This window comes from Hyperolius riggenbachi, chromosome 4, assembly GCF_040937935.1.
Source record: "Hyperolius riggenbachi isolate aHypRig1 chromosome 4, aHypRig1.pri, whole genome shotgun sequence".
NCBI classification, from domain to species: Eukaryota; Metazoa; Chordata; class Amphibia; order Anura; family Hyperoliidae; genus Hyperolius; species Hyperolius riggenbachi.
In genome coordinates this window covers 391126596-391144387 of record NC_090649.1, presented here as the reverse complement: position 1 = coordinate 391144387, position 17792 = coordinate 391126596, and the positions used below count along the sequence as shown (strand labels likewise).

Sequence of the window (17792 nt, the reverse complement as noted above, 5' to 3'; positions counted from 1 at the left end):
GAATATGATTATCTCATACCATCAGCGCCCAAAATACCGGTTATATACCAAACTCCTAAATTACATAAGGATGCTAACCATCCACCTGGGCGTCCAATTATCAGTGGCATGGGGTCCATTACTCACCGATTGGGTGAGTATTTGGATGACATGCTACAACCTGCTGTAAAGCATATTCCACATCTATTACGTGATACTAAGCATACGCTGCAGATTATTGAGCATATTAGTGTTACTGAGGGAACATTACTGGGTACTGCTGATGTGTCCTCCTTATATACATGTATTCCTCACGAGCCTGGGATATGGGCAGTGAAACAATACCTTGAAAAAACTGAAATGAAACCAGAGCAATGTGAATTTATCGTGCAGCTTCTAGAATACGCCTTGAAACATAATTACTTCTGGCATGAAGGTAGTTATTATGTGCAGAAGAGGGGCTGTGCGATGGGGGCTGGGTATGCCCCCAGTTTTGCGAATATTTTTATGGCAGTCTGGGAAGAGGCCATGCTACTTAAACCTGAATCGGCCAAGGTCAGACAATGGTCCAGATTCATTGATGACTTATTCATACTGTGGGAGGGGACAGAGTTAGAATTTACATCGTACATTGAGATGCTTAACATCAATGATTTGAATATTGAATTAAATGCTGTGTGTAGTTTACAATCAATTGTCTTCTTGGACTTGGAAATATATAAACATGGCTCTGAATTGTGGTCTAGAACCTATTTTAAGGCAACTGACAGGAATGCCTATATTCCCAAAGGGAGCTGCCACCACCCGCAATGGATGAGGGCTATACCTAGAGGGCAGTTCCTGCGATTGAGAAGGAACTGCTCCACACTTGATGACTATAATGAACAATCAACTATGTTGGCCAATAGATTTCGGGAAAAGGGGTACTCCGCTGCAGAGATTGAAAAAACCAGAAGGGATGTAGCTATTTTGGAGAGGCCTGTCACCTTTATTTCTAAACCTCAAGGGTCCAATAATATCTTTGATTTTGGTTTCTTAACAGGCTTTAATAAGCAGCACAGAAAAATGGAGGGTGTTATCAAAAAACATTGGGAGCTACTTAAAGCTGATCCCGTTTTGAAGAGGGTGATACCTGAAAAACCAAAATTTCTATACCGTAGGGCTCACAACCTAAAAGATCATCTCGCACCCAGTTGTGTGAACCCCCCTAAACAGCTGTCTAACCCCTGGCAGCAAGATGGGTTCTACCCCTGTGGGACATGCAGGGCTTGCGAAGAGGGGTTAACAGCAAGAATGAAGGAAGTTAGGTCATTTGTATCCGGAAGATTGTTTAAGATTAAGGGGTTCATTACCTGTCGCACTGTTTGCGCTGTGTATTTGGTCTGGTGTGATTGCGGCCTCCAATATGTAGGCCGCACAACTAGAGCCATATACAAGAGATGGGGGGAGCATATTTACAACTCAGGAAAAGGTTTTAAACAACACAATTTGTCTAAACATGTGGGGGAACACCATGGATGTATTATAAAATCGCTTAAGATGTGTGGATTAGAAAAGCTTGTGCCAGGATGGAGAGGTTGTAACAAAGAGAGGACCATTTCCCAGAAAGAAACACAGTGGATACATAAGCTTAATACTCTGGTTCCTGGGGGCCATAATGTGGATATTGATTTAAATTGCTTTATTAATAACAGTTAATTGGGCATTTGCCCCACCATCATGAGCTAATTTAGTTTTTACATTATGAGAGAACCTAATGGCTTTAAATATCCTCTGTAATAATACATCATTATCACTGTATCTTAAACACTGTCTTTGAATAGGCATGTAATCGTATGGGAATGTGGGGATCATATTGCTTAATGAGTGTAATTTTAATTTTAATTTTAATTACCATTTTTTGAGCATTAGAACTGTCTGTTCTATTTTATTTTATAGAGACTATGTGTTTAGGTGGAATCTGCTGAAACTGCTATGTACGGGGCATGCAGTGGGCATTTACATAATGTTGTTTATTTCATAGCCGCCTGGGCGGCTGCTTTGCGCTGCAGCACCACTGCTCACTGTGTGGGCATTCATAGAGTGTAGGCGCAGAGCTGACCTTTTGATAGCCGTCATAGAGCGGCCATTAGCGCGGCGGAAACGCCGCTTATTGAGCGAGCTAGTGTACAGATATGCGCAGGCGCTGAAGGGATGGTTGCCCATTGGTTGGAGTGCACTGGACCTCCCACCTTTCCACTATTTAGAACGCCGATGGCCGTAGCTCCGTGCCCCTGATGAGTTGCCGTAGCAACGAAACGTTGGGCGGAGCTACGGCGTGACGTGAAGCGTGTGTTGCCAGTCGGACGCGGCTGGAGCTCACACGCAGCTGCTGTTTTAAAAATTTTTATACTGTTTGGTGGGTTCATTATACAGGATAGGGGATAGCGACAGGAGGCCATTTGAACACAACATATGGTTCTGCCCAGCGCATTCCCCACTGGCTCGTATAGAGCTGACCTGTAACTGATTGCTGCTGTGTCCTATGGACATTTTTGAGATTGAAACGTGCAATAAACTTTATTTGGACTTTTACGCGATGAGGAGCCTTGTTTTGTCATACTGACAGTGTTATCCTACCGGGAGACCTGGGCGTGTGGAGAGAGGCTTGCCGGAGAGGCTGTGGGGTGGCCAATACCCCAGATGCGAGACTTGGCCTTGGTGGTCTTCTGATCCGGTGAGTTCACACCTGATGGGGGCATCTCCTGATGGTTTTATGCATCTATTTCTATAGAACTTCATCGCTGTGACATCTTTGAAGAAGCGCTTACTGATTTCACGATTAATTGACTGTTAATGCTTATACACATTTTGCAGGAGCGCTCCATATGAAATAAGTTTATGGACTTTGATTATATGTGATAGATCTCACACCCTTTTTATCTGAATTGCACTTGGAATGCCCTTATAATACCAGTGGCTTTTTTGCCGTGATACTGCTCGTTCTTAGCTGGTTACATGTGTGCTGAGCGCAGCTTTACTTGTATAATTTGTGATTCATATGTTGCTGAAGCGCAAAATGATTGGGTCAAGTTTTTGCCCTTCGCAGAATTTGCGCACAATAATTTGAAAAGTTCTTCCTCGAGATTTTGTCCATTTCAGATAGTGACCGGGAAGTTGCCTAAATTCTCCCCATTGCCAGTCGCCTCCACTCCGTTTCCAGCTCTGGAGGCCTGGCAAAGGTCATTTAAAGACATGTGGTGGATCGTGAAAAATAATTTGGAGAAGGCGTTTCAGAGTCAAAAAGGTGAAGCTGACAAAAGACGTTCCGTAGAGTGGAGGTTTCAACCAGGAGACTTAGTCTGGGTGTCCACACGTCACTTGAACTTGAAACAGCCCTCAGCCAAGTTGGGGCCCAGGTTTGTGGGTCAGTTTTCAGTAACTAGAAAGATCAACAATGTTACTTATGCCATTGATCTTCCGGCCAGTATGCGTGGCGTAAGATCTTTTCATGTGTCCCTGCTTAAGCCAGCAGTCCATGTGGGTCCCACTCCTCCTCCTCCTGTGATGATAGATGACCAACCTGAGTACGAAGTAGAGAAGATTTTAGACTCACGCATAGTTCAGAACTCAGTACAATACCTGGTTCATTGGAAAGGGTATGGTATTGAGGAGAGATCATGGGTACCTGAAGGTCGCATGCATGCTGACAAATTAAGAAGGGAGTTCCACGCGTTGCATCATGAGAAGCCTGGTAGGAGTTGTCCGGAGTCCACTCCTCAGGGGGGGTACTGTGAGGAAACGCGGAAAAGCCGCCGCAAGTGCTCAGAGTGAGGCGGCTGTTTCCGCGTCCAACATGGTGGCACAACACGAAGAAACTGCCGCATGCCGCATGGGCAGAGCGGTGGAGTCCGCGTTGGACGCGGCGGATTGCGCGCATAGCAATACTGCTGACACTGTGGGTGGATGCGGGGAAGCCGCCGCTTGCTTGGAGAGCAGTGCGGCGGCCCCTGCGCCCGAATCAGCGGATACATTGCAAAACATGTCTGGTGTGGCTGGGACTGCTAGTCCACACAGGTTCAGAAGGACGCGCGAGCTTATATGACAGCCAGAGAAGAGTCAGCTGACCAAGCTGGTCAGCTGACATTTTTACCACCTTCCATTGGTCCAGCACTTTAGGGTGGCGCTGGAGAGCGCTATAGTATATATACTGGGTGCTGGTCATTTCTCTGGTGTCTGGTGTTGCGACCACTACGTGGTAGCACTCAGACCTTGTCTGTATCTGTGTTCTAGCATAGTTTCCAAAGGTGTTGACATCAAGGAGCTCACACCTTAGCATTAGGAATATTGAATTGTATTATTTGTTATGACCTTCTGCCTGCCTGACTATTCCTCTGAACTCTGATCCTGTACCTTGCTATTTCTGATTTCCTGTTGCCAAATATCTGCTCATTCCTGGACTCTGTATTTGCCTCCTGATTCTGTACCCTGCAATTCTGATACTCTGTTGCCAAACCCTGCCTGTTCATCGGATTCCGTATCTGTCTCCTGAATCTGTACCTTATCTGTCTGTGTGTTAACGACCTGGCTTGCCCGACCTCGAGAACTGGCCTTACTGTTAGAGGCAGTTCCCAGACCTGTTAGTGACACCTTCTCACTGGTGTCTCTCACACTCTGTCCTTCCTACTCTCAGCCGAGCTCCTCCCCCGGGAGAGTCTAGGCCAACGGAAGGAACATACTTCTGTGCAGTACTCTTGGTATTGCTGTTGCACTTAACACTCACTTAATATCTCAGGTGTCCAGAGGTTAGTAGATATATCTGATTATCGGTGATACTGCAGATCATCAATAATCGGTATATTCTGTATTCTCGGTGATACTGCAGTTCACCGGTAATCAGACCCTCTCTGTGTTACACCGATCGTTACATGGTGAAACTAAAAGTCCCATCCGGCATTGCAAAGCTCTGACAGCTCTAAGCATAAGTCGGGGAGGCAGAGGCATGATGGGATTTGTAGTTTTTGGACAGTTGGAGTGCCAAGGTTAGCCATCACTGCAGTACGTTATGGAAGAGAAAGTTTAAAACTTTAAAAGATGTCTTTTTTTGTTTTATGTTTGTCATACTCACTGCTTTATGGTCCGGCCCTCTTTTTTAGGGGAGTGACGGGCTGACGGTTTAATTTCATTGTGTGATGCCATAAAGATCGGTACTCTCTATTCGCAGATACCACCCAACTATTTTGTACAGCTCACTTTGTGGGCCTTTTTATGTGTAAAATATGTGTATGTCTGTGATTGTTTGTATTATGCATGTTAAATGGTTTATCTTTTTGTTATATGTTTGTCATTCTCACCATATTGTGGTCTGGCGCTCCTTTTTTAGGAGTACGATGGGTTGATAGTGTAGTTTTACTTTTTTTTTTTTTTAGCATGTGATGCCATAAGGCGTTACATACAGTCGCAAGAACCATTAACTTAGTAGAGGAATGGCTAAGGCTATTGGGGGGGAGGAGGCCATAGGTCAGTGATGGCTAACCTTGGCACTCCAGCTGTGAACTAAAAGTCCCGTCAGGCATTGCAATGCTCTGACAGCTCTAAGTATATCTCAGGGAGGCAGAGGCATAATGGGATTTGTAGTTTTTGGACAGTTGGAGTGCCAAGGTTAGCCATCACTGCCGTACGTTGTGGAAGAGACAGTTCAAGACTTTAAAAGATGTCTTTTTTTGTTTTATGTTTGTCATACTCACTGCTTTGTGGTCCGGCCCTCTTTTTTAGGGGAGTGACGGGCTGACGGTTAAATTTTATTGTGTGATGCCATAAAGATCGGTACTGTCCATTCGCAGATACCTCCCAACTATTTTGTACAGCTCACTTTGTGGGCCTTTTTATGTGTAAAATATGTGTATGTCTGTGATTGTTTGTATTATGCATGTTAGATGGTTTTACTTTTTGTTATATGTTTGTCATTCTCACCATATTGTGGTCCGGCGCTCCTTTTTTAGGAGTAAGACGGGCTGATAGTGTAGTTTTACTTCTTTTTTTTTAAACGTGTGATGCCATAAGGCGTTACATACAGTCGCAAGAACCATTGACTTAGGAGAGGAATGGCTATGGCTATTGGGGAGGAGGAGGCCATAGGTCAGTGATGGCTAACCTTGGCACTCCAGCTGTGGTGAAACTAAAAGTCCTGTCAGGCATTGCAATGCTTTGACAGCTCTAAGCATAACTCGGGGGGCAGAGGCATGATGGGATTTGTAGTTTTTGGACAGTTGGAGTGCCAAGGTTAGCCATCACTGCCATAGGTTGTGGAAGAGAAAGTTTAAAATTTTAGAAGATGTTTTTTATTGTTTTATGTTGGTCATACTCACTGCTTGGTGGGCCGGTCCTCTTATTTAGGGGAGCGATGGGCTGATGGTTTAATTTCAGTGTGTGATGCCATAAAGATTGGTACTCTCTATTGATGGGGCCTCCTTAATGTTCACAATCATTCCCTTGCCTCCCCTTGGTGACCCTCACAGTCGGGGGACCCATCTCACAAGATTCATAAAACAGTGTGGCCATCAGGATCTTTACACCCATAATATGTGAAGCCACAAAAACATCTGATCTGGAGTATCGGAGGGGGGGGGGGGGGGGTAGGTTAGTAGTTTGGGCTCCCCACTTACCTCTGTAGTTATACTCCTGGTCCTTAGTTCCCTTATTAGATGGATACAGTATATAAGAATCAGGATCAGAATAGATCTGAAGTTTCCATTTTACAAAATACAGTATATCAGAATCAGATTGCATCTGAAGTTGAAAAGGTCAGGTAAGAGTCAAACATGAACTAACTAAGGCATTTTATTGACAAGTTTTAAAACTCAGGAGAAAAAGTTAATTGCATATGGGCCAATCTCCTGGGATAAAATTTCACACTTTGGCCCACATGGGCGTCGCTAGCCCTGTTTTAGGGGGGCCCGTGCCCCCAACATGTCCTAGGGTGCCCCTAATCTATTTCTAGGGGTGCCCCGCCGGCCGCCGCTAGGTTCTGGAGGGGTCGCAGCATGAGGGGAGAGCTTGGTGGCATGTCAGTGGGGAGGGGGACGATCCCCCTACCTCACCTCGGGCTCTCCCCTCCAGCATTGAATAGTGTGGGTATGCAGGCAGCGGCAGATACATACCTTCCGTGCTCTCCAGCGAGGATGGTTCTCCCTCTAGTGTCTGACGCGACTTCCTGTTTATACAGGAAGTCGCGTCAGAAGCTAGAGAGAGAAGCATCCGTGGTACGCACGGAAGGTATGTATCTGCTGCTGTCCTGCCGCCTGCATACCCACACTATTAAATGCTGGAGGGGAGAGCCCGAGGTGAGGGGGGGGGACCATCCCCCTTCCCCACCGACATGCCACCAAGCTCTCCCCTCATGCTGCGACCCCTCCAGCCCCCAAAAACGGCCCTGAGCGGGCCCTGGGGGAGGGGCGGCCTAACCTAACCTGGGGGGTGCTGCCTGTCACTCACTACCTAACCTGGGGGTCCCTGTCACTCACTACCTAACCTGGGGGGTGCCTGTCACTCACTACTCAACCTGGGGGGCGCCTGTCACACACTACCTAACCTGGGGGTCCCTGTCACTCACTACCTCACCTGGGGGGTGCCTGTCACTCGCTACTTAACCTGGGGGGCGCCTGTCACTCGCTACCTAACCTGGGGGACGCATGTCGCTCACTGCCTAACCTGGGGGACCCTGTCACTCACTACCTAACCTGGGGATCCCTGTCACTCACTACCTAACCTGGGGGGCGCCTGTCACTCACTACCTAACCTGGGGGTCCCTGTAACTTACTACCTAAACTGGGGGACTCCTGGAGCTACCTTAACTAGGGGGCACCTTTCACTACCTAACCTGGTGGTCCCTGTCACTCACTACCTAACCTGAGGGGTTCCTGTCACTCACTACCTAAACTGGGGGGCTCTTGTCTCTACCTAAACTGGGGGGTCCCTGTCACTACCTGAACTGGGGGACACCTGTCACTACATACACTGGGGGGCTCCTATCACTAAATGAGCTGGGGCGCTCCTGTCACTGCCTGAACTGGGAGGCTCCTGTCACTACCTGAACTGGGGTGCTCTTGTCACTACCTAAACTGGGGGACTCCTGGCGCTACCTTAACTAGGGATCACCTGTCACTACCTAAACTATCCAGGCCAGCCAGACCAGCATCACCACCAGCCAACCAGCCCAGAATCACTGTCAAAAAGGCCACAGTATCACCACCAGTTAGGCCAGCGTTTACTTCAACCAGCCAAGCACAGCCCAGCTTTACCACCAGCCAGGTCACAGCATCACCGCCAGCCAACCCGGCCACAGCATCACCGCCAGCCAGGCCACAGCGTCACTGCCAGGATTTTCAGCCCACACATCATCCTCAATCCAGCCAAAAACGGTATTGCCAGGCACAGCAACCTGTAGAGGAGAATTCAGAAGCCAGGTGAGAGGTGTCTACCATATTAAGGGGGCATTCTGCCTATTTATGCGAAATGCTGTCTATTTATGTGCCTCATGACTGCTGAATTTGTCTTGTTGGGGGCCCCATGATTGCTGAATTTGTCTTGTTGGGGGCCCCATGATTTGTTGGGGGCCTTAAGATTGCTGAATTTGTCTTGTTAGAGGCCTCACGATTGCTCAATTTGTCATGTTGGGGGCCTCATGATTGCTGAATTTGTCTTGTTGGGAGCCTCATGATTGCTGAATTTGTTTTGTTGGGGGTCACATGATTGCTAACTGTGGGACTATGGGAAAAGCTGAATCATCATCATATGAGACAATTGCATTAAACCTACTTTTTTAGCTTTTTAAAACCGAAACTAAAACTGGTAGGTTCTAAAAAAATGAATACATTTTTCAGTTGTTTATCTTCACAGTTTATTTTCAACCTGCATTTTCCATAATGTTCCTGTATGAGTTAAAACGTTTATCGCAAAGTGGAAACCGCAATTTAAACTAAACACTGTACAGATAAGTGACTTTTGGGTTGCAGTTTGGGCACTTGGCCTCCAAAAGGTTCGCCACCACTGTCCTAATCTAATGTCCCACCATTGCTAGGTTCATGTAAATTTGTCTCCACCTGTGACTACACCCACATTCTGGTCGATGGCCACACCCATTTTTCGTCGGGTGCGCGTATAACACCGCACAACCTAACCCTCATATTTTTGGGTGCGCTAGCTGCAGTGTGCTGATCTCTGCTGCCTACAGTATGTACAGTATAAGCTGTTCTCTAGTGCCTGCACTGTGTGCTGATCTACCTCCAGTGTGTACAGTATAAGGTGTCATTCTGTGCCTTTACTGATTGTAAACCAGCTGTATTGTATGCTGATCCTTGCTACTTTCAGTATGTACAGTATTAGCTGTAAAGCCTGGTACACACATAAAATTTTGATTAGCCAATTTTAGCTTTGTTTATCAAATCCATTGTCTGTTGGCCCACTTACTGCAGGGGGGTGGTAAAATTGGTCAGTGATTCACCAATCAAAATTTTATGTGCTTATACATCTTTTATCTATGCCTATACTGATTGTAAATTATCTAAATAAAGGACAGGGGGCTCCATCCAATATTTTGATGGGCAGGCCCGTTATCTGTAGCTTACATCGCTGCTAAGTTCATGTACATTTGGCCCCACCCATGGCCACACCCACTCACTGTATGGCCACGCCCTTTTTTTTTTACCGCGGGCCGCATACGCCCCCCCCCCCCCCCCCCCCGCTTAGTGCCCACAGGTGCCCCCGATCTCCAAGGACCCTAGGAACGCCCCTGTTGGCCCATATGCAATTAACTTTTTCTCATACGTTTTCTCCTAGGAGATAATTTTTCATCTATATAGAATAACTTTTCAGCACTTTGCAATTGAAAAAGTAGGTGAAAAAACTACTAACAAAACAATTTTAAGTATTTTCTTGCTTGCTGATGATTTAAAAGCATTTTATTGACAAGTTTGAAAATACACTGGCTTGCAAAAGTATTCGGCCCCCTTGAAGTTTTCCACATTTTGTCATATTACTGCCACAAACATGAATCAATTTTATTGGAATTCCTTGTGAAAGACCAATACAAAGTGGTGTACACATGAGAAGTGGAACGAAAATCATACATGATTCCAAACTTTTTTTAGAAATCAATAACTGCAAAGTGGGGTGTGCGTAATTATTCAGCCCCCCGAGTCAATACTTTGTAGAACCACCTTTTGCTGCAATTACAGCTGCCAGACTTTTAGGGTATGTCTCTTACCAGCGTTGCACATCGAGACTGAAATCCTTGCCCATTCTTCTTTGCAAAACAGCTGCAGCTCAGTCTGATTAGATGGACAGCGTTTTTGAACAGCAGTTTTCAGATCTTGCCACAGATTCTCGATTGCATTTAGATCTGGACTTTGACTGGGCCATTCTAACACATGGATATGTTTTGTTTTAAACCATTCCATTGTTGCCCTGGCTTTATGCTTAGGGTTGTTGTCCTGCTGGAAGGTGAACCTCCACCCCAGTCTCAAGTTTTTTGCAAACTCCAAGAGGTTTTCTTCCAAGATTGCCCTGTATTTGGCTCCATCCATCTTCCCATCAACTCTGATCAGATTCCCTGTCCCTGCTGAAGAGAAGCACCCCCAGAGCATGATGCTGCCACCACCATTTTTCACAGTGGGGATGGTGTGTTCAGAGTGATGTGTAGTGTTAGTTTTCCGCCACACATAGTGTTTTGCATTTTGGCCAAAACATTCCATTTTGGTCTAATCTGACCAGAGCACCTTCTTCCATATGTTTGCTGTCTCCCCCCCCCCCCACATGACTTGTGGCAAACTGCAAACGGGACTTCTTATGCTTTTCTGTTAACAGTGGCTTTCTTCTTGCCACTCTTCCATAAAGACCAACTTTGTGCAGTGCACGACTAATAGTTGTCCTATGGACATATTCTCCCACCTGAGCTGTAGATCTCTGCAGCTCGTCCAGAGTCACCATGGGCCTCTTGACTGCATTTCTGATCAGCGCTCTCCTTGTTCGGCCTGTGAATTTAGGTGGATGGCCTTGTCTTGGTAGGTGTACAGTTGTGCCATACTCCTTCCATTTCTGAATGATCGCTTGAACAGTGCTCCGTGGGATGTTCAAGGCTTTGGAAATCTTTTTGTATCCTAAGCCTGCTTTAAATGTCTCAATAACTTTATCTTGACCTGTCTGGTGTGTTCTTTGGACTTCATGGTGTTTTTGCTCCCAAGATTCCCTTAGACAATCTCTGAGGCCGTCACAGAGCAGCTGTATTTGTACTGACATTAGATTACACACAGGTGCACTCCATTTAGTCATTAGCACTCATCAGGCAATGTCTATGGGCAACTGGCTGCACTCAGACCAAAGGGGGCTAAATAATTACGCACACCCCACTTTGCAGTTATTAATTTTTATAAAATGATTGGAATCATGTATGATTTTCGTTCCACTTCTCACGTGTACACCACTTTGTATTGGTATTTCACGTGGAATTCCAATAAAATTGATTCATGTTTGTGGCAGTAATGTGACAAAATGTGGAAAACTTCAAGGGGGCCGAATACTTTTGCAAGCCACTGTATCCCTTAGGAGGAAGCTCAAGAGAAAGGGTTAATTGCATATGGGCCTCTATCAATAAAAGGCCTTCTGAAGCCCCATACACACGCTCAACAGCGGTCTTTTATGCAGCACAATTGTTGAACAACTTTTGTTGTGAAACAAGTTGAAACAGCTAAAAAAGTGTTTTGCTATTGTTAAAAAAGCTGATAAGACTGATAAGACATCATTCCAACTGTTGAATTGACTTCTTATCAGTCTTGTCAGCTTTTTTAACAATAGCAAAATACTTTTTTTAGCTGTTTCAACTTGTTTCATAATAAAAGTTGTTCAAGAATTGTGCTGCATAAAAGACCGCTGTTGAGCGTGTGTATGGGGCTTAAGCCACCAGCAAACACCTAGTTTTTGGTGCTTTTTTAATTGCAGAGGGCTGAAAAATTATTTTAATAAGAAGATGAAAAATTACCTCCTAGGAGAAAAATCTGGATAAAAAGTTAATTGCACATGGGCAATACTTTTAGGCAATACTTTAAGCTGTTTCTATACATTACTATGTAAAGTGTTCCAATAGACATGGATATTAGATGTCTTCACAAGGCATATATTTTCTTATGTTCTTGTATAAATGCATGTACACAAACTGTTACTTATTGAAAACTTTAATAAACATTGGGGGGGGGGGTGAATAATTATAAGAGACTCTTGTCTACTACTGTGTACTAAAAATCAGATACATATCACCATGTCAGGGGACTTGGTTACTGTAATGTAGGCGATTTGTTTACTACAACTGATAAGCAAGTATCTTATATACTTGTATATAAGCCTAATTTTTCAGCACAAAAAAAAATGTGCTGAAAAGTTACCCCCTCGGATTATATGCAAGTCAATTGAGCAGAACAGATGGTGGAGTAGTTTTTGTTACAGACAGAGGAGTGTAAGGATCAGACATGCACTAGTGATCCTGCTCTTGCCAGCTGGCTCCCTGATGTGTATGCGCCCCCCCTCCCCCTGCAACATGGTGTGCAGTGTGCACTGTGTCCCCTGGCTTGGGGAGTGGAGCGTGCTAGCATCGTGTCAGTGGTGCAGTGATCGGGGAATCTTCCTGTGTGGCAATTTCTGTGTCTCATATCTGACTCCATCTAGTGGCGTTTTGAGACACAGCTGTATAATGCTTGGGGCACATCTGGCTATGGGGAGATGAGCTGACTAGTAATGGGGGCACATCTGGTTACTGTGGAGGGGGCTATACTGGGAAGGGAGCTTATACACAAGTCAATCACCTTTTCCTGGTTTCTGAGGGAAAACTAAGTACCTCAGCTTATACGTGGGTCGGCTTATATGCGAGTATATACGGTAGTTTGATTGCCTGCCCCCAAAAATGAAATCTTTGTAATATTTCAGACATTCGTAACGTTAAAAAAAATTAGATACAGAGGTACTTTTTAAAAATAAACACAATAAAACAAATCTGTAAAAAAATAACATACATCCTTTTAATTTCAAGATTAAAAGCTGATTTTCTGCCTATAATTAATTTTAATTATTTGCTTGATGTACATGAGATAAGATTCAATGAATCGTGTAAGATTAAAAAGTGCTTTCATGCAAAATAAATAGAATTTCTTCTTTAATAAGCATTGGAGCATTTGGTCAAAAGTGTATAAGGGTGGTGCACCTAAGAAGAAAGAACATTAACGTACAATTTTAATTATGGTAAGTAAAAAAAAAAAAAGATTGAGTTCAGTTTCATACCTTGCCAGGATCAGTAACATGCACTATTATAACTTGCTAGTAAAAGGAACCTTAAAAAGAACCTGAATCAAGTAAAATTATTTAAAATAAACCTATGATGTACCTACAAATGAATATTACAGTTTCGCTCAGAAGCTCACCATCTTCTTCTTACAACATTTTGTCAGAACTGAAATATATCAGTTGTTTTCAGTTATACATCAGATCCTGCCTGTTATACCTCAAAGGACAACTGATGAGCAAGTCTGTTTCCCTATGGCTCAAGTGGGCATTATTACTGTTTAACAGTGTGTTGACCAGGAAGCTGTTATGGGGTAATGGCCATTTTCAAAATGAAGTATGGGGAATACCACTGATCACGGTGGACAAACAGGACGCAGGAGGGTAGAAAGACATTGATGACGTTTGTATGTTCATTTTGATTTTTAACTTTCAGTTCAGGTTTGCTTTAAGGTTCTATTTAAATGGGTGTTTCAAAGACTGTTGTGAATCACTGGAGTAGGTAGTTGTTGATACAAGTAACAAGGGTTCCTACTCTGCATGTATCTATCTAAGTACTCATCCAAGAAGATGGGATGTTCTAGCAGCCTATACGCCAAGAAGAGTACACATTCCATGCCTGCAAATCAGTTTAATTTGAGTAAAAAAGGTGGTCACTGTGGGGATACCACGGTCACGTGTATGACAAGGAGAGACCAGGAGCCAAATGGTGCAGTATTGTGGGGTATTAGATGCTAGATTGTGGTACAAGAGTATTTATACTCACAAAGGTGGGTTGCAGTCCCTGCAACCATCGTACAGTGGCTTGCAAAAGTATTCGGCTCCCTTGAAGTTTTCCACATTTTGTCACATTACTGCCACAAACATGAATCAATTTTATTGGAATTCCACGTGAAATACCAATACAAAGTGGTGTACACATGAGAAGTGGAATGAAAATCATACATGATTCCAAACATTTTTTAAAAATAAATAACTGCAAAGTGGGGTGTGCGTAATTATTTAGCCCCCTTTGGTCTGAGTGCAGCCAGTTGCCCATAGACATTGCCTGATGAGTGCTAATGACTAACTGGAGTGCACCTATGTGTAATCTAATCTCAGTACAAATACAGCTGCTCTGTGACGGCCTCAGAGGTTGTCTAAGAGAATCTTGAGAGCAACAACACCATGAAGTCCAAAGAACACACCAGACAGGTCAGGGATAAAGTTATTGAGACATTTAAAGCAGGCTTAGGATACAAAAAGATTTCCAAAGCCTTGAACATCCCACGGAGCACTGTTCAAGCGATCATTCAGAAATGGAAGGAGTATGGCACAACTGTAATCCTACCAAGACAAGGCTGTCCACCTAAACTATCAGGCCGAACAAGGAGAGCGCTGATCAGAAATGCAGTCAAGAGGCCCATGGTGACTCTGGACGAGCTGCAGAGATCTACAGCTTAGGTGGGGGAATCTGTCCATAGGACAACTATTAGTCGTGCACTGCACAAAGTTGGCCTTTATGGAAGAGTGGCAAGAAGAAAGCCACTATTAACAGAAAAGCATAAGAAGTCCCGTTTGCAGTTTGCCACAAGCCATGTGGAGGGGGGGGGGACAGAAAACATATGGAAGAAGGTGCTCTGGTCAAATGAGACCAAAATGGAATGTTTTGGCCAAAATGCAAAACTCTATGTGTGGCGGAAAACTAACACTGCACATCACTCTGAACACACCATCCCCACTGTCAAAAATGATGGTGGCCGCATCATGCTCTGGGGGTGCTTCTCTTCAGCAGGGACAGGGAAGCTGGTCAGAGTTGATGGGAAGATGGATGGAGCCAAATACAGGGCAATCTTGGAAGAAAACCTCTTGGAGTTTGCAAAAGACTTGAGACTGGGGCGGAGGTTCACCTTCCAGCAGGACAACAACCCTAAACATAAAGCCAGGGCAACAATGGAATGGTTTAAAACAAAACATATCCATGTGTTAGAATGGCCCAGTCAAAGTCCAGATCTAAATGCAATCGAGAATCTGTGGCAAGATCTGAAAACTGCTGTTCACATACGCTGTCCATCTAATCAGACTGAGCTGGAGCTGTTTTGCAAAGAAGAATGGGCAAGGATTTCAGTCTCTAGATGTGCAAAGCTGGTGGAGACATACCCTAAAAGACTGGCAGCTGTAATTGCAGCAAAAGGTGGTTCTACAAAGTATTGACTCGGGGGGCTGAATAATTATGCACACCCCACTTTGCAGTTATTGATTTGTAAAAAATGTTTGGAATCATGTATGTTTTTCGTTCCACTTCTCACGTGTACACCACTTTGTATTGGTCTTTCAAGAGGAATTCCAATAAAATTGATTCATGTTTGTGGCAGTAATATGACAAAATGTGGAAAACTTCAAGGGGGCCGAATACTTTTACAAGCCACTGTATATCGTCAACGGGGAAATAACCGTCCCCGCTTAGTCTTCCAGGTCCTTCTGGAACTGGATGGTCGCACTCCTGGTTGTTCCTTCTTGGTTGTAGAAAACACCACACCCGGAAGGTGAACACCTCCAAAGGAGATGTAATGTATAGTACTGGGCGTTGGAGGTGCCCAAAAATAGGTAATGTAATGAAACAAAAATATGGTGGAGGGAGGGTGTCTTTACCACTGAAGATGGAAGAACCCAAACCACAGGGTTAATGTAAAAAGATTAAATAATTTATTCAGCATGATTAAAAGGACAACGCGTTTCACGGGTCTCAGCCCGCTTCTTCAGGTCAATACAAGGATGCCAGATTTCTGTTGTCCATGCTTGTGACCATATTTTAACCACTTAAGGACCGCCCCCAGCCGATGGGCGGCGGCAAAGTCCGGGTCCAAACGACCGCAATACGCCCATCGGCGGGGGCAGCTGCAGGCGTGGTTATGCGGCGATCACGTCATTAGTGACGCGATCAGCCGTCGGCGACTGGCTCCGCCCTCCTCGCGCTGTAACCCGCCGGCCGTTCGGAAGCGCCAGCGGGTTACTAGCACCCGGATCGCCGCATGTACATTGTATAATAGGCTTTGTAATACATACGAAGCCTATTATACAGGCTGCCTCCTGCCCTGGTGGTCCCACTGATCTCCCACCCCCCTGCCCCCTGATCGCCCACAGCACCCCTCACACCCCCCTGCCCACCCCCCAGACCACTGTTTGCACCCAGTCACCCCCCTAATCACCCATCAATCACTCCCTGTCACTATCTGTCAACGCTATTTTTTTTTTAACCGTAAACTGCCCCCTGCTCCCTCCTGATCACCCCCCACCCCTCAGATTCTCCCCAGACGCCCCCCCCTGTGTACTGTATGCCTATCCCCCCTGTAAAACCCACTGATCACCTGTCAATCACCCATCAATCACCCCCTGTCACTGCCACCCATCAATCACCCCCTGTCACTGCCACCCATCAATCAGCCCCTAACCTGCCCCTTGCGGGCAATTTGATAACCCACCCACACCAATAGATCACCCGCAGATCCGACATCAGATCACCTCCCAAGTGCAGTGTTTACATCTGTTCTCTACCCTAAACACCCACTAATCACCCATCAATCACCCCCTATCACCACCTGTCACTGTTACCCATCAGATTAGACCTTAATCTGCCCCTTGTGGGCACCCAATCACCCACCCACATGCTCAGATTGCCCTCAGACCCCCCCTTATCAATTCGCCAGTGCATTATTTACATCTGTTATTCCCTGTAATAACCCACTGATCACATGTCAATCACCTGTCAATCACCTATCAATCACCCATCAATCACCCCCTGTCACTGCCACCCATCAATCACCCCCTGTCACTGCCACCCGTCAGTCACCCCCTAACCTGCCCCTTGCGGGCAATCTAATCACCCACCCACACCAACAGATCGCCCGCAGATCCAATGTCAGATCACCTCCCAAGTGCAGTGTTTACATCTGTTCTCTACCATAAACACCCACTAATTACCCATCAATCACCCATCAATCACCCCCTATCACCACCTGTCACTGTTACCCATCAGATTAGACCCTAATCTTCCCCTAGGGCACCCATTCACCCGCCCACACCCTCAGAACGCCCTCAGACCCCAGCCCTGATCACCTCGCCAGTGCATTGCTTGCATCTATTTTCCCCTCTAATCACACCTTGAGACACCCATCAATCACCTCCTGTCACCACCTGTCACCCCCTAGCACACCTACCCATCAGATCAGGCCCTAATTTGCCCCATGTGGGCTCCTGATCACTCCGCCAAACCCTCAGATCCCCCTCAGACCCCCTTCCGATCACCTCCCCAGTGCATTGATTGCATCTATTTTCCCCTCTAACCACCCCCTGAGACACCTATCAATCACCTCCTGTCACCCCCCTAGCACTCCTATCTATCAGATCAGGCCCAATACAACCTGTCATCTAAGAGGCCACCCTGCTTATGACTGGTTCCACAAAATTTGCCCCCTCATAGACCACCTGTCATCAAAATTTGCAGATGCTTATACCCCTGAACAGTCATTTTG

The 17792-nt window shown here is 45.5% G+C and overlaps 1 protein-coding gene across 4 annotated transcripts in view; it reads left to right on the top strand.

Annotated features, from left to right (window-relative positions):
- ARHGEF33 (Rho guanine nucleotide exchange factor 33) overlaps positions 1-17792 on the top strand; it is a 223774-nt gene that overhangs the window by 99203 nt on the left and 106779 nt on the right. The window contains exon 1 of one of the 4 annotated variants that reach the window (XM_068232188.1): positions 2624-2695. The exons of 2 other annotated variants lie outside the window; for them this stretch is intronic. The gene's annotated coding sequence lies outside the window, so the exon portion shown is untranslated. Of the gene's footprint in view, positions 1-2623; positions 2696-17792 lie in introns of those variants that run through there. One more of the 4 variants, XM_068232179.1, reaches the window with a different exon arrangement.